Source organism: Jaculus jaculus, chromosome 14 (assembly GCF_020740685.1).
Source record: "Jaculus jaculus isolate mJacJac1 chromosome 14, mJacJac1.mat.Y.cur, whole genome shotgun sequence".
NCBI lineage: Eukaryota > Metazoa > Chordata > Mammalia > Rodentia > Dipodidae > Jaculus > Jaculus jaculus.
This window is the reverse complement of record NC_059115.1, coordinates 76,375,700-76,398,640: the sequence shown is the minus strand read 5'-3', so window position 1 is coordinate 76,398,640 and position 22,941 is coordinate 76,375,700. Positions and strand designations below refer to the sequence as shown.

General features: G+C 37.0%; 1 long non-coding RNA gene across 3 annotated transcripts in view; it reads left to right on the top strand.

The window, feature by feature from the left end:
- Positions 1 to 22,941, top strand: part of LOC123454766 — a 100,124-nt gene that overhangs the window by 3,971 nt on the left and 73,212 nt on the right. For 2 of the 3 annotated variants that reach the window (XR_006633473.1, XR_006633472.1), the window contains exon 2: positions 21,329 to 21,332. The exons of the other annotated variant lie outside the window; for it this stretch is intronic. This is a non-coding gene — a long non-coding RNA (uncharacterized LOC123454766). The remainder of the gene's footprint in view (positions 1 to 21,328; positions 21,333 to 22,941) is intronic. 3 annotated transcript variants of the gene reach the window in all.

The following is a 22,941-nucleotide window of genomic DNA, read 5'->3' as shown; positions in this document are numbered from 1 at the left end:
TGTCTGGGTCAATATATTTTTGGGTTACGGATCTCCCAAATCAACCAGGGTTTTCATGAAAATTCTCTTCATAAAGGAATGTACACTTCCAGATAGAAAAGTGTGCTTACTACATCCTAATGTGCATAATTAAAAGTAGGAGTTTGCTCTGGGAGTAAGTTGGGAATTTTAGAAGCTTCTGTAAATAAAAAGAATTGAGGCATCTCAGAGAACTTTAGCGATGGAATATAGATGCTAGCATTTACTTTTGAAATAAATGAAATGTAAGATGGACTATGCAGATTTAACTTGCTACCTTTCAAATATTCTGAACTAAGCTCATCTTCGTGTACTTGACGCCATAGTCTCCCCTCCATTTAGTTTACATTTAATGTTCATCCGTGGTCACTGGACTTCTCAAGAAACAGGATGATGTTTCTTCAAATTCTTTTAGAATTTTGGAATCTGTGCAAATATATCACTGTTTATATGTTCATCCCTTCTTCAAGGGGATATACCATAAGATGTTTCCTGACAAACAACACTGGAAACAAAACACGAAATCTCCATAATTGAAGGTGGACAAGAAGACACAGTGAAACCGGCATCTCTTCAAATCTACATGAGGCTCCTTTAGACATCTAAGCACTGAAGGTGCAGACGAAAAATGAAAGTGAATTTAGCTAATGCAAATGAAATTAAAACTAAATTGGTTGTCACATCAAACTGATGTTAACTATGTAAATGTTTTCTGTTTATGAAACTACAATTTAAAGTGTATAATATTGCAAAATAAGAATATTTTCATGTTCATTTAAGATAGGAATTTAAAAGGCAGATTGTGAAATTGTGTAAAATTATTGTCACTTATCATGTAATATTTAGGGACTAAGAATCATGAACACTGTGCACATGAAGCCCTGTTATAAACACACACACACACACACACACACACACACATGTCAATACCCATGCATAGTTCTCTGGCTAGGCAGTATCCCATTACATCATTGCTTCAAATGCATTCATTCTCTTCAATATTGTTGGCTGTTTCAGGTTAACTACCAAAATCATTTGCCTGAGAAGCGAGATTTAATTGTCTTACAACTACCTCTGTGCGGTACAATAGGGATTACAAGTACCCATTGATTATACTATTGGGCAGAATAAGGGGCTCTTATTCTAGCATTTCTCATTCATTTCGTCACTGCATTCTCTTTGAAAGAGACCAAATGGGTCCCAGCAGGTGAAAGCAAAGAAACCTGAAAGGCCCCCTTTGATGAATGACAATACCACAACCACCCTGCCCCCCCCCTCATTTTTGGAGATTATAAAACCTTATTAAATCATGCCCTGTTAGATATTGATTGAGAGGGGGCTAAACTCTAGCCAACAATAGCAGCATGGATCAGAGAACACTGCTTTCATCAATGGGCGCTAAACACAGCTAAGCTTTCCAATCCTTTTTTTATGGCGGGGGGGGGGGATCTTTTTTTTAACTATTTACTTTTGTTTAAAGCATTATCCCAGAAAGTCATACAATTATAGTTGCTTTGTCAGCTAAGAATGGAATCGTAGCTGTCTCACACTGCATCTTTTTGAATGTAGCAGTGTATTGCACAAACAATATTGTAGTTGGTTAGGCTTCAGTGTTATTATTATGATTATTTGGGGGGTGCAATTCTGGGTAATTATCATAATTATTCTTGACTCTGAGACCCCTTTGATGACAAAGCTGCTTTAAAGTAAACCACTTGGACATAACAACCCGAGATATTTGAAAAGAGATTCCTGGCAGAATGCAAAGGGAAAACTCACCCATATTTTAAGGCTATCTTGATTATCAGGCTGTTTGCGTTCCTGGGCTGTCTTTTCTGCCATCTGTGAGTGCCATAGCAAACAACCCCTTTATGACAATCACTTCAGTCTAACTTGGATATATCTGCTTTAAAGGAGACTTCTGTAATAAGACTTTGTGCTAATTAACTGTCAGCCTTAAAAAAAAAAAAAATAAGCTAACAGACTGCATTTTAGAAAGATACTCTACAAAAAAAAAAAAAAAAAAAATCCCAAACAAGAATTAAACTTATGTGCCAGGCTATAACTTCTGCTCCTGGTTTTCAGGCCTTACTTGGAGTGAAACTGGTTACTTTAAATATGTCTCATGTGATAATGGTTTTTATTTTTGTTATTAGTTGCCTATAGGTAAGGACGCTTGCTCTTCTGCCAAATAGGCAACTATTTGATGCAAGAACTATTCTCACCATAAGAAATGAAGGCAGAAAGAAAAAAGAGAGAAATGACAGAAATAAAGAAAATATTTAGATGTAAGAACAACTTTTATGCAAGAAATTGTGGTTGCGTGGTTAAAAAAAAAAGAAAAATGATAGTGTCACAACTGAAAATTATCTTAGATAAAAGAGCCAGAAACTAAAATTGTTAGTTTCATGTCAAAAATAAATAATTTTCAGTTAAAGACAAATAATTATTTATAGAAACAGCATGACATGAAATGAGATTGACATTTGAAAAAAATCTGTGGCAACTATAATTGTGCTAGAAGACTGCAAATATAAAGACTTGAACAAAGTGTAAACAGAAATTTCAATGTCATATTTATGTTGGCAAGTTCATTTTTTAGTTGATAGGAAAAAGAGTACTAATCACTTTAAAACTGGTATTGAAAATAATATTTCCTAGAAAAAAATAAAACAGAAATGAATGCTCAAGATTTTATTTCCTTGTTTCGCCAATTGTCCTTAGTTTCAGTCCTTGTTAAAACCCACCATTGAATCTTGATTCTCCAAGCTATACAAAGCAAATAAAAATTTTAAGTTGGGTACAATAACCATATTAAATAAACAAATAGAAAGTTGTTTTGTTTTAGAGAAAATTTTTTCTTCATATTCTATAATATTTTTATTCCATTAGAATTGTAATGGCATTTCTAAATTAGATATATTACTTATATAAAACTTACTCAAAATTAATCTTTACATATTAATATTTTCTGTTCATGAGGTTTCCTGAAATTGGTAGTTTGAACTTTGAAGTTAGGAGTTACAATTATTTTAACATTCTTGAGCATTTCATATCAAAATTATGATTTATAAATCTTTCTTTTCCATTTCTACTTCCACATGTTTCTAATGCTCTACTCTCAGTGAAAAGCAAACATTTTAAGTTATGCCTAGTACTTTTAGATAATTATATCCAATTGTTATTTTAAAGCATTTTGACTTGTAAAAAGTTGTGATAGACTATAATTTGCTTTTAAGCTATAATACTGTGCAAACATTTTCACACATGCCATAAGCTGGTTCAAGCTCTCTAAAGGTTCCTAAGTTACCTGATATCAGCTACACGTGGTAGGTGACAAATCTATTGCTGAATGTTATTGTCACTGCATTTGATATTTTCAAAAGAGTGTTTCTTGTTGCACATATTTTGCTTTGTGTAGTTCCTTTGTTGATTTGTGCTCTCTGAAAGAAACTTGGGAATTGTTTGCTTAATGTATGGGACATTTCTAAGTCATGCATCAGAGAGCAATTTTAGACTTCCCTCTCTTAGGCAATTAGCTAAAACATGAGTTAACTGACCATTGAAATTGCAATAAATATTGTTTGTAATGTACTTAGAGTATACTTGCTATTTTTCACTTTCAAATATATTGTGATTTTTAACTCTTCTAAGTAGACTACAAAAATTATAATTAAATAGTTCTATTTAATAAGAAGATACTATAAAAACAAATTTATTAACATTGGTTTAGTTTTCTTTTTCATATATTCTAAATATTGTATATTTAGAGTTGTCTATCCTGAATACTTTCTCTTGTATTACATTTAAAGATTGGAAACATGTCAGAAATTATTTTGATTTCAACATAAAATTTTCATGACAATTTCAGTCCATATCCCTCTCCTTAGGACTTAAATTTAACTCTCTTTTATCATTGTATTGTGCAACCTTGTATGATCAAATTATACATTCTATGATCTCTTAGTGAATTCTAGTCTCTAGCTGAAACTTCATGTTTCTATTAATCATGACCAAGTAGCCACTGTGCCCAAGTCATTATTTATTTCACTTAAACATGCTATAAAAATAATTTCAATTTGGAGTAGAGCTATGTAGCAGATAAGAATCTTGGCACATATTGTACTCAATTATTCAAACTGATGAGCACACAGAAGGCATCCTATTTCATAACTTTTACTCTCCATGTATGACCATGTATCGTGTCTTTTTTTTTCTTAACTGACTCACTTATCAAAGTACTAAATAAAAATAGAATCTATGTTAGTCTTCCTCAATTTTTCCAAAAGCCAACTTGTGGAAATATAAGGATATATATTTAAAGTACTATTCTCTTCTAGAAAATAAAAAACAACCCCAAACCCCTTTCTGTGTTATATAAAGATTAACTCAATAACTCTTATGTAATAGACATCAAATAAAAATTGAATGGATGTCTTAAATTAAATCAGCAAATCGTCAATTTTCAACTGTTATTATAATCTCATTCATCAATAATGATTTTCCCAGTGATATGTATCAATCATGTTATTTGTGTGTAAGAACAGCTGAATCTTATTTAGTGTGAAGTAATGCTGTTATTAATTGAAATTTTTTTCAGTGAAATGGCATTGTTATTTTGAATTAACAAATCATCTCTTTTCAGAGATACGTAACTCATAATGATAATGCTATTACATCTGAATTCAGTGGGACAAATCTTGGCAAAAATCTTTCAATTGTCATTTCTGAAGTTAGTTAAATACAAAAATAGGGTATTTCACATGTGAGTGTTCTTCTCTTTCAAAAAACTATCTTTTTATCCTAATTATATTTTATAGAAGATTTAAGATATTTTATTTTCAGTACAGAATAGTTTTGTGAAGTTTTCCACTTAGGACTTCAGAACATTTTAAATGGACCAGTGGTACATTCAGCCTCATCAGCGTAGGCAAGAGACAAATTCTACAGACGCTGAGGCCTTCCCTTCACGCAAGGCCTTCCACTTCATGCTCAGTCTATTTCCAAAGTACGTGTGCTAATTTTCTCAACCAGCATAGGCTAAATTAGTCACATCTCTGAAGGCAATCCAATAATGCCAGCCCTTTTCTTAGATGGCATTTGAGAAGTCAAATAGCCAAACAGTCTTTATGCTACAGTCCTAGATGCCATTGGAGAAGTCATTGGAAAATCAGTCACCAACACATTTCCTCTGTCCCCTTTTACAAATTATTGACCACCAGAGATATTTTTAGTCCTTACTTTGAAAATCTATACATATTTCATTGAGGTCAATGCCTTCTTTTCATTCTATAGTTCAAAACATTTATTTTTCAAAATCTTCTTGTGGATGCTTTCAAAGTGAGTTTATTAGATGCTAAAAAAAGAAACAAGTGCGTTTTATAGTCATATCTCACACTTAATTCTGGAACTGAAATATTTAAAATTGTTATACTTGCTTACATTCCTTTTTGAAACTCATAACTTTCTTTGCCGGATAATGAATTTCCCATTAATTAAAAAAGTAGTCTTGGGATAGAGGGATGGTTTAGTGGTTAAGGTGCTTGCCTGCAAAGCCAAAGGACCCAAGTTCAAATCCCCAGGACCTATGTTAGCCAGATGCACAAGGGGGCCCACTGATCTGGAGTTCATTTACAGTGGCTGGAGGATCTGGCACCCCCATTCTCATGCACTCTCTCTCTCTTCCTCGCTTTCTCTCTCTCTCTCTGACTCTAATAAATAAAAGAAAATTTAAAAAGTATTTCTGAGCTGGGTGTGGTGGCGCACACCTTTGATCCCAACACTTGGGAGGCAGAGGTAGGAGGATCACTGAGAGTTCAAGCCCACCCTGAGACTACAGAGTGAATTTCAGGTCAGCCTGAGCCAGAGTGAGACCCTACCTTGAAAAACCAAAAAAAAAAAGTATTTCTGGGGCTGTGGAGATGGCTCAGTTGCTAAAGTGTTTACCACACAGTCATGATGACCTGAGTCCTGACCTTTAGCACCCAGACAACATACAAATCCTGAGTGAGCAGTACATGTCCACAGCTCCAGTGCTGAGGAGGGAGAGATGGGGAACCTTTGGGGCTTGCTAGCTAAGATAGCCAGATTGGTGATCTTCAGATTCAGTAAGAGATCCAACTCAAAAAAGAAGCTAGAGAGTGAGTAAGAATGACACTGAATGTCAAGCTCTGGCTTACACATGCACACACATGTGTATGTGCTTTCCCATACAAGCCTGGTTTGGGCACAGGAAGTATCATTGCAATGAGTGTGAGACCCGTAGCAGGACTCTTTAGAAGCATTTGATTTTGATGATGCTTATTTTACTTAATTAAAATAACCCATTGCACATACTGTGAATAGCTATAATGTGAACCTCTGCCGCCACTCCTATCAAAGATTAAATTCCTTCTTTTGTAGTTCTTAAATGGATCTTAAACTGGACACTTATGGTACCTGGTCATACTCAATTTGGAACTAGGACTGGTGTGTAGAAAGTCTTTTTTCTTGATATGTCCAAGTAAAATTTAGGACCATCGTTAACATATAGATCAAAATTAATATTCTTAAATTCTTAAATAACATAGACTCACCGCACATGTGAATTCTATACTTAGGTAATTTAAAAGTTAAGAAAAAATTTTAGGTACCCAAGCACACAAATTTATAAAATGATTATAAATAACACACACACACACACACACACACACACACACACACACCACATATACATATATATCCACTTTAAAAATCATGTTTGTAAGGTAAACTCTATGGTGGAGTACTTGCATCGTGGGCACCTCTTGGAACTCAATCCTCTCTATTATGATAAATAAATACAAAATGGTCAAACAAATAATCATAAGTCCCTTGCTCAGAGAATTATATTTAAAAATAGATAAAATGACTCATCAAGTAATCTTAATATGGTTTAGTTATAAATCTTTATAACACTTTCAAATGGGTAGCATTGTATACTTGTCAAGTTTTAATTTCTTTCTTTTTCAATGAATTTGTCTATTTTTATATGCTTATAAAATATATTTTCCTTTTGAAATTCTACTGTTTTTTGTAGTATAATAATTTATCACATCGAAATAGCTACTTGATGCATTTGGTATGTGATTATTCCTAGTCTGGAATCTTTGCGTATAACTTGATGTTCCTTATCATTAAGAGCTAATTATTACAATAGAAAAGATTAAAGTGAGTTCAAGTTTCTCTGTCTTAGCAATGATGCCTCCTCATATAACTCAATAATACAATTTTATAACTTTCAGGGACTTCTTCTACCTCTCTCTGTGAAGATGTCCAAAGTGAGATTATCAACATCATGACCTTGAGACTGCATCAAACACCTGCTCGGAATTTCTGTACTTAATGGGTGATGGGTGACCCTGTTGTCTGGTTTTTTGTTTTGTTTTGTTTTTTGAGGTAGGGTCTCACTCCAGTCCAGGCTGACTTGGAATTCACTATGTAGTCTCAAGGTGGCTTCGCACTCACGGCAATCCTCCTACCTCTGCCTCCCGAGTGCTGGGATTAAATGCGTGCACCACCCTGCCCGGCTCTCTGTTGTCTTTTGTGTGACCAGCTGATCTCTGCTTTATGCATCATATTGTGTTATGGAGGACTTTTAAGATCAACTGTGTGTTCCCATTCAATTGCTGGTTTTATCTATAAGAGAAATTATTTTTAGTTTTTGCTGCTCTGAAATTAGTCTTTGAGATCACTCTTGGGCCCCTGAGTCCACTGTACTTTATGAGACTAGTTCTCCCAACTTTTGATTCTTAAATAAAAAGTGTCTTTATTGAGCTCTTCCTCCAATTTTGGCTGAAAACAAAACAAAGAATATCAGTCGTTTGGGTCATTTTATTTTCTTTTGCTTTATATAAGAATCTGATGCTTAATCTTTATGGTTCAGGGGAAAACCATAAACCTCCACTTTGGATTACATCAATTTATAGGGTTATGGGATGCATTCACTTTGGGAAAGAATGGTAGATTATTGATAAAATCTCCAACAGCAAAGTCAGACATCTCTGGATTCCTGTCCCCCTAAGATGCTGAAATAACTGACAGACACACTTACACAGTTACTAAGGTAAAATTTGGGACTAAAGAGTAGGAATCTGGAGAGGAATTTGGAGAATACAAGACAATTATCTGAGGTGTGCAGATAGCATCTGAACCATTCTCTGGTTTCTTCAGTTGGCTGAGTACAAAATGTCCTGTGCTTCTCTTTGGTGTAGTGTTAAGGTTTTCCTGTTCCCCCACTTTTAGTTTTATTTACTTTTTTCTTATTTGTTTGTTTTCACAATAATTTAGCAACTGTTCAACATTGCCATATCAATATGTGGCTTGGTGAGTTCTACACAAGTGTTGGGTGGTTATTAGCACCCTAGGCTAGCCTGTACCTCTAACAACCTAGTTTCAACGGTATCATTTGTGGTGCAGTAAGAGAGTTTTCAGTTCAAAACCTAATATATATGATTAGCTCTTGGATTCTCCTGTGAGGGAAAGGACCTAAATACTGCTTTCTAATACCAGTTTCATTGGTATTAGAGTTTATGTTTCTGGAAAGAAGAGATCTTTACATATGCTTTCCCTCTGAGTTATTGCTTAAGTCTAATGAAATTTTGTTTTGGAAAATGTAGGTGTGAGGAAACTCTATTGGTGGTCTTGTCTGCCATTATTTCCCTTGAAGTGAAACTGTATAGTCTATAAGGGAATTCACTAAGAGATGTCAATTAGACACATGGCAGTTTCTTAGAATCACCTGGTAAAAATCTTTCCTTTCTACCAGGAAGTTTTAGCCATACTAGACTCTGAATCTTTCCTCTTTCAGCAGAATTACTGCTTTGTGTATCCTATTCCTTCTCTGGGGTATGAGGTTGGGTCTGGATCAGGAGGCAGAGGACTCCGTTATTGAAGTTTGTGTCTTGTCACCTGGAAAGAGACTCTCACCACTGCTACCTCTGATCTTCTACTCTGTTTAATCGGGAGATTTCTGAAGTATTTCTTTCATCTAAGCTACCATCACTGTCTTTGTCCATAGCACAGTTGTCCCAGAAAGCCACTCTGGTTCTCATGAATGCCCTTTGCAACCGAAGCCAATCTGTGAACAATTGACAGAATCCATAACTGCAGATGGAATTATGCACAGCTCCACAATAAACATCAAGGCACAGAACCCCCTGATAGACTTCCTCTATCTGTTGCCTAAGATCGTGCTCACTTGCAGCTGAACTCCACACCCTGGCCTTCTATATAGATAGGGTCCCATTGCTACTTTATGGCTACATTTGCAGAGAAGTCAGCTTACACATTTGGTTCTAGTCACTATGTGATACCTGTTGCCTACCCCAATCCCTGCCATAGTTACCTTGTGCGTTAAGATCTTGTACTAGGTCTAGGCAATGCAAGTCTGCAATTAATACTGTTAGCACGGTCATGTCTGGCTACACCTGTCTAGATGGTAAACCTTTCACTGCTGGCGCTAAACTTAAGCTTCAGCTTGCAAAGGTCTGATCTAACCTCTGCTTGGATTTACTAACTAAGTGATAGCAAAACCCCAGAGGACAAAAATTGGCTTCCTAAGGGCATGGTGGCACATGAGCTTAATCCCTATACCCAGGAGGCTGAGGTAGGAGGATCGCTGTGAATTCCAAAGTAGTCTGGGACTACAAAGTGAGTACTAAGTCACTCTGGGCTCGAGTGAGACCCTGCTTCAAAAACAAACAAAAACAATTTGCTTCCTCGCTTAAAAGAATGATTCTAGCCAGGTGTGGTGGCACATGTCTTTAATTCCAGCACTCAGGAGGCAGAAGTAGGAGGATCACCATGAGTTCCAGGCCAGCCTGAGACTGCATAGTGAATTCCAGGTCAACCTGGACTATAGTGAGGCCCTACCTCGAAAAAAAAAAAAAAAAAAAAAAAAAGAATGGTCCTAGCAACATAATAATAATAATAGATTTGAGAATTATTTCCAGTCATCTTAACTTTATTTCCAAGCATGTTGCAGCCATTCTAAGCAACATGCTGCCATGTTCAGCTATGTGAAATGGTAATTAGATAGGAGATGGTATATTTTTAAAGAAATGGAGCAAAGAACATTTGTTTACATGTAAATCATTATGTTACCAATAATAACTCAGGTATCTGGACATCTGAGAGCAAGTTACAGCAAACTGTTTCTTTTATGAGGAACATTTGCCATGTGCATAATTCATGATGATATTGACAGTTAATTTTAGTCTATATCTGTGGTGCATACCAATAATGAAAAAGACATTGCTTGTGTGAGGCTTGTTTCTTGATCATATATGACTAGTGTTACTTTGACAGTGGCTCCTATTGAAATGATCAGTATACTTGTTTTTATTTATACTTGGCAACAAGTATAAATTGTTATAATAATGTATAGGTATTCACAAATAAATAAATATATGTTTAGTTATATGTTACGTTTATTTATTTTTAGTTCTATGTTGTATTTATTATTTATTGGCAATGATTATACATTTTCAATGCCCAGCTGGGAATTATTATTTCTGTTTGGAAACAAAACTCGCTTTTGTAGCTTTGTGGCTCTGTTACTCTGACGACTTCATGCAGCCACATATCCTCAGTAACAATGCATTTCAAGAACCATTTTAGGTCAGCAAGAAGGCTCAGTGATTAAGGCACTTGCCTGCAAAGCCTAACCACAGAGTTTGAGTCCCCAGTACCCACGTGACATCAGATGCAGAAAGTGGTGCGTGCATCTGGAGTTTGTTTGGTTTATAGTGGCTAAAGGCCTGTGTGCACCCATATTGATCCATTTTCTCTCTCTCTCTCTCTCTCTCTCCTTCCCTCCCTTCCTACCTCCCCCCTGCTCTGGCTCTGCTTGCAGACAAATAAATAAATATTTTTGTTTCAAAAAGAAGCATTTCATCTTGTTCTTTTTCAACTTAACTTTGCCTTATGTACAATCCGTACCTTTACAAAAATAGTAGAGATTTCAGAAATCTTTTCTTACAGGACAAAACTTAAGCATGTACAGGCTTCAAAGAAATCCTATGGGATGTAAGAAAACTTTTGAAGGCTCAGAGAAAGAAATCCTATGGGATGTAAGAAAACTATTGAAGGCTCAGAGAATAATTTTATATTGACTAAACACTAGCTATGTTGATTGTCTACACCTATGACTGTCATCTTCCCCTAGCATTTCATCTAGTGCTCTTTATTCTCAACCAGGCCTACGGGAGCTTGGTGACTATCTCCCACAGAGGTGCACGAATGAACATCAGTATTGGGTCTGTGCTCATCTGTGTCCCTCATTTCATCGATGCACAGCCTCCAGTAGTGAAGCCAAGAGCTAAGTTGACAATACCCATCTGATTTGCTTCCAAGATCTTCCTTCCTTCTTCCACGTTGGCTAACGAATGCATTTGAGTTGTTTTTATTCACAAGAGTGTCAGTACCCATTGTCATGTCTCTGGCATCCAATAGCAGCAGCTGGTGGAGGACCAACACAGCAACTTAATGCCAAGGGCTCCATGGCGCATTCAAAATTGATCAAGTAGTTTCAAGACAATTCGCTCAGAGAGAAGAAAAGGGAGGGAGGGCGAGAAAGACAGGGAGAAAAAGAGAAAGTGTGTGTGTGTGTGTGTGTGTGTGTGTGTGTGTGTGTGTGTGTATGTGTGTGTGTGAGAGAGAGAGAGAGAGACAGAGAGAGAAAGAAAGAGAGAGAGAGAGACTGAGACTTAGTCTATGGCCATGCTACCCAGATGCACCCAATCTTGTCTGACCTTTGGAACTAAGCAGGGTAGACTCTGGTTAGCACTTACATAGGAAAGATCAGAAGTCAAGAACAAAGGAGGCTATTAATATCATGGGATATATGGAAATAGTTCCCACAAGTCACAAACTGCTGTGTTGTGTGTAGTGTACAATGAAAGAGACACTAGGCTTTTTTCCTGTTCTTTTTTTCTAAGTAGGGAGGGGGGACTCACTAAAAGTCTAAAGCAACATAGGTGTCTTTTCTCTTCTTTCGTCCCTTTATAGAGGAAAAATATATATGGTTTTGTAAATGCTAACATTTATTTACATTTTTTTTCTTGGTATAATTTACACTCATATTTCTACTTTTTACATTTATTTTTTGGTATTTAGCTTCAATTTTTTTCAATCAACTTGTTAGTAAACTAACCTTAGAATAATTTCATTAGTTTTTCTCTTTGTAAATACTGTGGAGTTTAGTTTTAAATATTGAAATTCATCTTAGGAATATATGGAAATATAGTTCTCAAATTCAACTATTTAATGTATTTGTTTCTAAGGATTAATTGTGTTCAGGAAAAGTCTCTTACTTGATATTTTTTAAGTCATTCACACAGCCCCCACGCTGCGATTTCCCCCTTTATGACTTTCTTTAAATAGACGTACCAAAGAAAATGTTATGTGAGTCAGCCTAAGGCTTTCATGCTTGTGCCATAATTAAATAATGTCACTCTTAAAGAGAGAAAAATACCTACTTTAAGAATTTTCTCTAGAGGAAAAAAAAGCGCCTTCTTTTGAATAAAATGCAATCAATGCAAATATTGGCAATTAGATATTTTATTATATAGATGATTGCCTCAATTTTCTATTTACTTTTTATAGTGAAGAACTGGCTTTTTTTTTTTTTCATTGATTTACTTGTTTTATTTTCCAGATCTCTAAAGGCAGTAACTATGTAGACTATTTTGAGGAGCAAAATGTTAATCATGTTAAAATATGTTAATTAAAGTAAAGCAGTTTGCTGATATAAAAATGTTCAAATATCAATTTCTTTATGCTTTGAATCATGTTTTAATGTAGGCTTTCAATTATTTGCTCTGTTTTTCATAAAAAATTAAGGGTCCATGAATGCTTACCAACTATAAAGTTTAAGTAACTATTATTTAGTTTTATAATCTAGTAGAAATTCACAGATATTAAGTAAGTAGCTTCAGGTTCTTAATTTAAAAGTTTTGTTATATGTATGCCATTAAGGATTATTTGAAATTAATATTTACAAATATATTTAACAAAACAGAAAACTGAAGAAAAATACTAGGCAATATCTCTATAATAGGGACATCTGGGCAGACCTAGTTTGGTGAAAGTTATATATTCTCCTCATCTTTCCTTGTCTATATTCAGAGTTTTATTTTTGTTTGTTCTCACCTATTCTTGCCCTACTTATAATGGAGCTTGTCAGTAAGCAGTCCTTTAGTGTGGTTCTGTGTTGCTCTCTTCACCTTGTAGTAGGGATTAGAATAGATTGGGGAAAGAGTTGAAATAATCCTCATAATTCAAACAATCACTTGGCTTACATCTTGATGACAGGGACTTGTGAATCACCCAAGCTATTTCCCACCCCACTGCCTGTCTGCTCTCCTTCTTGTAACATTCATGAAATTAGCAGAAAAGAATATAGGGGAGATTATGGCAAACAAAAAACAGGGAATTAAGGCAAAAAGTCCCTGGCCCTCCATCACTCCCTGACAATCAATCACTGGCACTGTCAATACTGTGGCCAGAGGGCTGGTGTTACAGATGTTCATTGCATGCCCAGAGGAGGTTAGTTTTGTGTAGTTCTTAACCACTTGCAATGTGAGAAACTGAATTAGGACAATCAAAATGGAATTAATAGATGATGTTGTGGGGGGGGGGTAAAAAAGAATAGGATAGGAATAGGATCAAACTACAGTATGTTTATAGGCAAGCACTTAACCACTAAGCCATCTCCTCAGCCCTACAGTATGTTTATATATTAAACCCTCGATAAATATTTAAAAAAAAGAATTACTAGCTAAAGTCAATTTTAAAGTTTTAGAAAGTAGTTACAGATGGCACAAGGCTAGGAGTCAGATAACATGAACTCTGACCCTACATTTATGTCTCCAGTTAGCTTGTTGCCTTTAACAGATTATTAATCCTCACCTGTACGAGTAATAGTCCATTACTTCAGACCCACAAGAGTTAAATGAGATAATGCATTTCCTCTGAGAAGTAAAGTACCAGAGAAGATCCTGTCTCCCACAATAAAAGCCACTTTTTCTATATTTTAAAGACTACTGAAACCATTTATAGTAGCACATACCTAATCCCACTGGAAAGACTGAGGCAGAAAGAATGTGAGTCAGGTTTGAATCCATCTTATATCTAAAACAAAACAAAAAAGTTCCCTTGAGCTTAAAAAAGACAACAATAAATCAAGCCACATATTGCTAGGGACAAGGTGTGTCTTTCCTACTAAAGCAATTAGTAGCCATCTGTGGACAGGAAATCTCACCCCAAGGCTCGGAAGCTCTGTCACACTTGGGCTTGCAAGGACACTATGACTGTCCTGTGGAGAGGGTATCAGTATTTAACTAATGACGTCCAGCAGGTTCATAAGTATGCCTCCCATCTTTGCTTCAAACTAGTTCAGGGAACGTAAGTGTAACGGTATCCAGTATTGAGGCATTATACTACCCAGTACATGCAACTGAGCTCCTACCGAACCACATGCCAGTTCTCATGTTGGTTCTGAAAACCCTGGCCTCCTGCTATCAAATGAGTTCAGGCGATGCAAGTGTTTTCCTGGTCTGAAAAAGGCTGCTTTTAGAATATTTATTCTTTCCCTCAACTAACATTTTTCTTCCAAAGTATGACTGGCTCCCTCTGGCCAAAAGTGTTTAAAACTACTCTTGAATTTTTACTGGTGGATCAGCTTTTCACTAGCTCATAAAAGCATCCAATAAGCTCTCTTTAAAAAATATTTTATTCTTATGTATTTATTTACAGCAGGGAGAGAGAGAGAGAGAGAGAGAGAGAGAGGAAGTAGACATACCACTACAAACTCAGGTAAGCACCTTAACAGCTAACCCATCTCTCCAGCCCCCAATAAGCTCTCTTGATGAAGGAATTTTGGGTAGTCTTACAGGCATTCACCCTAAATAGTCCTTAACACTCCAGATTAGGCAAAACTAGATGTTCCAGCTGTGGAAACCTCAGGGCCATGAGGCCTGTGTATCTCAAGTATGAGAGGGTTCAGAGCAGACCACAAAAATCGGGGTCTTAAGCAACAGTTCCTATAAGTCAATCTAGAATTATTATTTGGATGAGAGAGGTTTTGCCTACTTGCCATCTGCTTTTGAACCTGGAGCAAATGCTGCACAGATTCCCAAGAATTTCTTCCCAAGGTGGAAGTCAGAATTTGTATATTATTGAGTTACCATTTCAATAACTGAAAACTTCTATTGTGTAAGGACTTTGATATACTAGAGTTCTTAAATCTTTGCCCCAATTTTATCAAAACTATTTCCCTCCTTAAATATGGGCATTTTTTCCGTTCTTTTTCTTTAAAAAAAAAAAACTGAAAAGAAATTAAACTCCCACATGCTCAAATCAAATCAAAATGCTAGGACTCAAGAGATTTAAATAGATTCTGAATTTGACAAAGCTCATTTTTACTATTTTGGAGAGTGACCATGTAAAATACAGCAGTGCTTAAACTCTTAAATAACTTTTTATTACTCATAATTGTTTTAAAAAAAAGTTTTAAGTTTTAAAAAGTTTTAAGGCTACCGGCTGAAGAGTATTTTCATGATTTAATATAATGTACAGGCCATTAATATTACATGTTAGCAATGGATATGTCTGATAGAAAATACATACATACTGAAACACACTATCCTGAGTAAGTGTGTTTTTGAAATAGAGAAGAATTTCACCAAAACATAAATGTATCTGGGTACATGATGTGTGGTGCATGGAAAATATTTCCTGAGCTCCCATTTATTGATTAAAATATAAAATGAAACCTGGGGTTAGCCTAACCTCAGTTTCACTCACCATCTTTAGGAATACAACCTTATCCCTATGTTTTCAATGTGGCTTCACAGACTTGAACTCACACAGATTGCCTGAAAGCGAGGCAATTTTATTCCTGGCAGAATGATTTGAGGGACCTTTAGTTTATTATAGACAGGTGTATTATAAAATTTCTCATCTCTAAAAAAATGTAAAAGCTACAGTTAATTCTCTTTTTCATTTTGTTATTAATAGCGCTTGACAATAAGAACTCTACTGTACTCTCTCACCTTATTTTCTCTTCAGCCTGTCCTGTTTCATCTGTTCTGTCAGCTAATTAAACACATAAACCTGTGAGGAGACTACTGTTAAATCCACCCTGCTTACGGTGATGATTTTTCCACAGGGCTGACGCTGAAGGAGCTTGAGACGCACAGAGTGGGCATCCTCAGGAAGATGCCCATATCCACGCACAAGCTGCCAGCCAGCCACTGTTTGTGACTGCTTCAAATTGTTCATTGGCATTGAATAATTTACCACAGGCAGCTATAGAGGGAATACCTTGGATTTATGAAGTAGCCTAAATATTCCACTAAAATAAATATCTTTCCAAAGCAATAATGTATAATTTTTAAAATTAGGACTTGAATATCTAGGCAAAGTTGACGTGTGTGTGTATGTGTTTAATTTCTTCAGCACAGAAGTACTTGTTTTCCACGTATTTTTCACAACCACAAAGAGATAGAGTTTGTTCCATGTTCTCTTTATTAACAATGTCCTTTGTAGCTATGCTTTTTAAATGAATTTATCTCTTTTTTGTGTAATAGCTAAACTTCAATTAGTATGTATAGACATATTTACTGTCTGATAGAAATATAATTAATTAGACCTAATACACGGCATTTTGCATGCAATAAATCACTTCTGATTTCAACAACTGGTACCATACAATCCTTAGTAAACCAAATGCTATTTGACTTATCACTGCAAAATAATTGAATAAAGAGAAGAGCTAGGTAAATGGTGTGGAAAAAAAAAACTATCTAACATCATTCTTATCAAAATGAAAATTGTTTTGAAAATAAAACACAGTTTTTCTAGCTAGTGCAATCATTTTCTTACCTTTATTTCAGCAAAACACATTCCCTGGACAAGTGACACACGTACACACATAATCTACAAAGTAAACGTCCCGTGATGCCTCAGTTCCACCACATGATTCTTCTTTTTAATTACACAGCTTGACTTTGGGCACAGAGCAGCTGGTTCTACATGCCATTACCCAAGCTCAGTCCACATTTGTATGAACCACTGGAGTATCACAAAGTTGGTAGGTGCCTCCAGGGCTAATTAGTAGTAGATAAAATTAGTCTTTTTGATTCTAATAATAACTCCGACATGGAACTTTATAAGCATATATTATTGTGATTTGAATTCTTGAATGTTAGACCTGCCCTTTACGTGGGTTCTCTTGACAGCATGCACCTTCAGCCGCAGAGCTATCTCCTCAGCCCAAAGCTGCTGGAGGGGGCGGTGCATGGGTGTTCTGTGGGGGGACAACCTCAGATGTTAGTGTTATTCCTCAGGTACCAGTCCACCTTCTTTCAAGCAGGTCCATAACCAGCCGGAGCTCGCCAAGTAGGCTCCACCAGCTGTCCCAAGAGCTGCCTATCTTCCTAGCGCAGGAATTACAAACTGCAGTTTAACATGAGTCCTAGGGATGTAACTCTTTGTCAACTGAGCCATCATCTTCCCCTATAGCTATTTATTAATGTATACTGAATATGCTTAAAAATAGATTGGGGAGTTTTAGCTAATTTTATGAGGAATTTAGTAAATGAACATACTGAAGATTTTTCAGATTGCCCTCTCTCCTCCAGCACCTATTCCAACGAGGGTCCTCCTTGAGGGAGGTATAAGTAATCATTGGGAAATCATGAATGTACCAGTTGCTTCCTCCCAGACAGACAATGCCTCACAGCATGCCTTCCTACCCTGTGGCTCTTCCATTCCTCATGCTCACTCTTCCACAGTATTCCTCAAGCTTTGGAGGGAGTGCCTCAGGGTCTCCCTTAGTGTTGAGCTCTCAGCAGCTTCCGGTTTATTGCCCTGATGAATTTTTAGTCTCCTCAGTATCTGTCGCTGTCTCCCTCGAGGAGGTTCTCTTTGTAGCAATGAGAGTAGCACTCATATTTAACCGGCCACTTTTCTCTGTAAGGTTTCCTGGGCCTTGTCAGTTGTGATAAAGATGTCTCTGAAGTTTTCATATCTGAGTCAGAGGGAATATTTCATTTGCTTGTTTTGGCTATTTCTGAAGTGCTGCTAAAGAGTTTTGAGTTTTCCATTTTAATTTGTTGGTCATTTGAGAGAGTTGCTTTGCTTTGCTTCTGAGCGTGTCATCATGTTCTATGCAACGCAGTGAATTATACCTTTTTAAATCTTGATACATTCTCAAAAAGGAATCTGTAGTGAATGAATTCACCCAGGGTAATAATATGGGACTTATTGTTTAGAATATATTGCTCAGTGAATTCTTTCACTGTGAGATAGTTTTACCTTCAGGCTTGATCTGATTTTTGGGTGATCATGGGATTTTTCCACTTCTATTACTGACCTATATTAGCTGTCACATTATGAGAAGGAAGTGCAGCCTGACTGGAGTCTCTTAATAGAAACTTAATGCTCCCATGTGAGCTTTTAGACACTTACACCTGAGTTCACCTGAGGCATTTTTGCAGAATTATAACTTAATGTAACTATCTGAAACCTGAATTCCTAGGTAAGTATTGGAAAAAGTAGATCTTTTCTAATTCTAAAATTTTTCACAGCTGCTATTAGATAGATGCCTTGGTGCCACCCAAGGAAATGAAAGGAAATAAGACAAGTTAAAAAGTTCCTAGAGAAACAATTCACCTGGGTTCTCACAATATTATGAAGAAACCATCCAGGAAAAGCATCCTCCTGTGAATCACTCTGTTGAGGAAAATGCTCTGTCTGAATCCCACTTAAACTCATTCTCCATGATCCTTACATGCCTACCTTTTACTGCAGTCCAGATCTGCCATTTCTTATATTATGTGTGTTAATAGAAAACTTGTAACTTTCTAAATTGTCAGTAATTTAATAGTCAGTAGACACTACCCATGGTTAAGAGAACCAGAAATGCCAGTAAATACTGGGTTTTTTTTTGTAAAGGCAAGTATAATTTTTCTTTCATATACGTGCATAACCTGCCTTGAAAATAATCTATTTTATATCATTTATAATATTTAAGAATGTGTCCCATGTAACCCCTGATTTAGACTTCTTTCAAACTTGTGAGGCAGAGAATAAATATATTTCTCACTTTGCAGAAGAGGAATTTGGCCTAAGAATTAATCCCAGTTACCCACATATGAAGGAAGACTGACAAAATCAAAATCACTAAGGGTACGAATCAGCTTCCTATGTGATTTTTGCACACACTACTTTGAGAAGCACTCAACTGGTACTGGGGAGATGTTTCAGCAGTTAAGGTACTTCCATGAAAAGCCTCTGGACCTGGATTCAACTCCCCAATACCCATGTACAGCCACATGCACAAAGTGGTATATGTGTCTGGATGTCATTCGTAGTGGCTAGGGACCCTGGTATGTGAGTTCTGTCTTTCTCTTTCTTTCCTCTCTCTCTCTCTATTTTTTCTCTAAAATAAGTAAATAAATAAATGAAATACTTAAGAAAAGAAACGTTCATCTAATGAATGATATCTAATCCTTCAGTATATCTTTCAAAGCTCTTCATATTAATTCTATAGTGATTAGTGTTGCTTTTATCATCAATTTAAATCTGAGAAAATAGGGTTCTTTGTAATCCCTTAAAGCCAATGCATGTATTTTTTTGTTGTTTGTTTTTTTTTTTGAGGTAGGGTCTCACTCTAGCCCAGGCTGACCTGGAATTCACTCTGTAGTCTCAGGGTGGCCTTGAACTCACAGCGATCCTCCTACCTCTGCCTCCCAAGTGCTGGGATTAAAGGCATGTGCCACCACGCCCAGCTTAATGCATGTAATTTTACATTTTATGGGGGAAACCAACAGCTCTCTAATTGGACTGAAGACCCACTCTGTGGGAAGGAATACATGCCTGGTACTGAAAACCTAATCAAAAGCCTTTGGTGGGGGATGTCATGAGCATTAGAAGTGTAATGCCTGCCTATGTTTGGATAAATGCATATATTATGCTCAGCAAACTTCCCTGTAAACACTTTATTTAATGTTCATACCCATATATTGATGCTACTTTCACTTTGGGTTAGAGAAGTTTCTCTTTTCAGATGGTGGTGACCACTGGGATGACCCAAAAGGCACCATAGTGCTGAGAAGCACTGAAAAATCTCTATCACAACTTACAAGGCTCAGGTTCCAATGCAGAAGAGGAGGCAGGAATAATATAAGAGCCAAAGGAATGGTAGGACTGCTTACAGTGCAATCGACCAGACAAAAATTGGCCCTGATATCCATGACCCTGCAGGGCCTAGCACTATCTTCACAAGATCCTCATAATAGGAGGAAAAGATGATGACATCAAAATAAAAGAGAAACTAATGGAGAAAGGGAGGGGATATGATGGAGTGTAGATTTGTAAAGGGGAAAGTAGTGGGGAGAGAAACTTATCATGGTTTATTGTCTGTAAGTATGAAAGTTGTCAATAAAAAGAAAAACAATAAAAGAAAAGTTAGAAACAAAAGAAAAGAAAGAAAATCAGTAATAGCAAGGCCAGTGTTTCCTTTGTAACATTCTGTAAGTCTGAGGGTACAGATGTATTCCCAGGAACACTTACTAAAATGGAGATATTCTAAGTTGTTGGCACAAGATCAGAAAAATTTCAACCTCAAATAAATGTCTGAATGGGCTAGAGAGATGGCTGACTAAGGTGCTTTTCTGTAACGCCTAAGGACCCAAGTTGAATTTCCCCATATCCACATGTAAGCCTGATGCACAATGTGGCACATGTGTCTGGAGTTTGTTTGCAGTGGCTGGAGGCCCTGGTGTGCCCATTCTGTTTCTCTCACACACACATAGGAAAATAACTTAAACAAATTTTAACTGTCTGAACTCATTTATGTTTCAGATACTAGGTTAAGCAGAGTAAGCCCAGTGAAGTCCTTAAGTTGGTAAGATATTGCTGAAAATTCAAGGAAAACCAAAAAGATTAGATTATACAGGGCAGAGTATCAGAGAGTAGAAAGCTTCCTACCATACCTATCCTAACTGTCTCAGAGGAGTCTCCTTGAGCACTTACCACAGTGTCAATAGAAGAAACAGTGGAAAAGAGCAGAAGTACTAAGAGCCAAAAGTGAAGACTCTTACCAATGAAGTTTTGTTTTGTTTTTGGCTTTTCGAGGAAGGGTCTCACTTTAGTTCAGGCTGATCTGGAATTCTCTATGTAGTCTCAGGGTGGCCTCTAACTCATGGCTATCCTCCTACCTCTGCCTCCAGAGTGCTGGGATTAAAGGCGTGCACCACCACGCCCAGCTTTGAATTTTTATCAGTTATGTATGTAGTGTGTATATGGCCATGATGGTACCATCATTAGCCTTCTCCCTGTCGTTCCCCCCATTCCGATGAATTGTGGGGGTTGCATTGTGTGGGTGGCCATCAGTTATAGGGGAGAGGCAATGTCTCTGTGCATTATGATCCAACTTATGGCTCTAACAATCTTTCCGCCCCGTCTTCCACGAATTTACCTGAGCCATGTTGGGTTCATTTTAGCTCTATTTCAGTGACGGGAGGTCTTGGGAGCTTCTGTGTCTCTGGATGTCTGGTTTGGGAGGAGTTGGGTGGTCTTTGTGTCTGTCTTCTTCACCCTCGTACTGGCACAAGGTTCACTGAGAAAGCATCTCTTGCTCATTACCCCACTAACTCCATGGCTTCAGCTGGTGCTCAGGTGGGGTACGGTGTGCTGATTCTCTCCTCAGGTTCTGCGTCCATCTGAAAAAGAAGCAAATTCAGTGATGGAGCATTAGATCAGTGCAAGATACATGGATACCCAGTGTTGTTTTAGAGAGAATTTAATAGGTGTAGGCACTCTTGTAGTCCACTATTGGTGGAAGCTTGATACTGGAGAGCAGGCTCATTTGTGGATCTGGTTCTGACTTGTTTCCCCATTCCAGGTATGGGTTCCATTCCACTGAGTGGATCCATTAGCCAAATCAAGAGCAGTTGGTTTCCAATCATGGCTGTGTGCCACTATTGCATTTGTGTGAGTATCTCATTAGGTTGATTGCTGTTGAGTAACTTAGACCATGAGTTGCTTAAACAGATGTTGGTCATTCCCACCCAGTCACGCATGTAACACCTTCTGGCACTAGACAAGCTAACTGTCTGGGGATTGACTCTCTTCCAGTTTCCAGCAAGGTCTCTTCATGTTCTGTCCCAACAGCATATGGTTTCTTCGGCAGTAGGGTCTTACCATTAACCTTTTGTGGGTCATCGAGTACTCTGAAAGAATTCTCTCTTTTTGGGGAAATCTTGTAGGCCTCTCTGATCAACAGCTCATTATGGATGTTTCCCACATGCTGGTGTTGGGAGTTACAGGTTAGTGCCAAGGGAGAAGAAAGAAAAATAGGTAACATAGAACAGAGAGAGAGAAAAGAGAGAGAAACAGGAGAAGATTGAGGATAGTCTTCATCATACCCTCTCCAGGCCCCTGTAAATCAGGTATTCTCTCTTAGCACCTGCTGAAGGTAAACTCTTTAGTATGTCTTTCAGGATGTAGGATTTTATGGTCCACCCATACCCTCCCCTCCTGTCCCACCATTCCTATTGCCCAGTCCTCAAGATGTTTATTAGGTATGCTAGCTTACAGGCAGATTTAGGTTGGGAGCCACAGTTGAGTGAGACCATACAGCGATTACCTTTCTGTGATTGGGTAAGTTCAATGAAAATGATTTGCTTCAAGTTTGACCATTTTTCTTCAAATTTCATTGCATCATTTTTCCTTACTGCTCTGTAGAATTCCATCATGTAGATATATCACATCTTAGTTATCCATTTGTCTAATGTTGGACATCTGGATTGATTCTAGCTCTTAGCTATTATGAATTGAGCAGCTATAAACATGGTTGAGCAAGTATCTCTGAGCTGAGGTTTAGAGCTTTTAGGA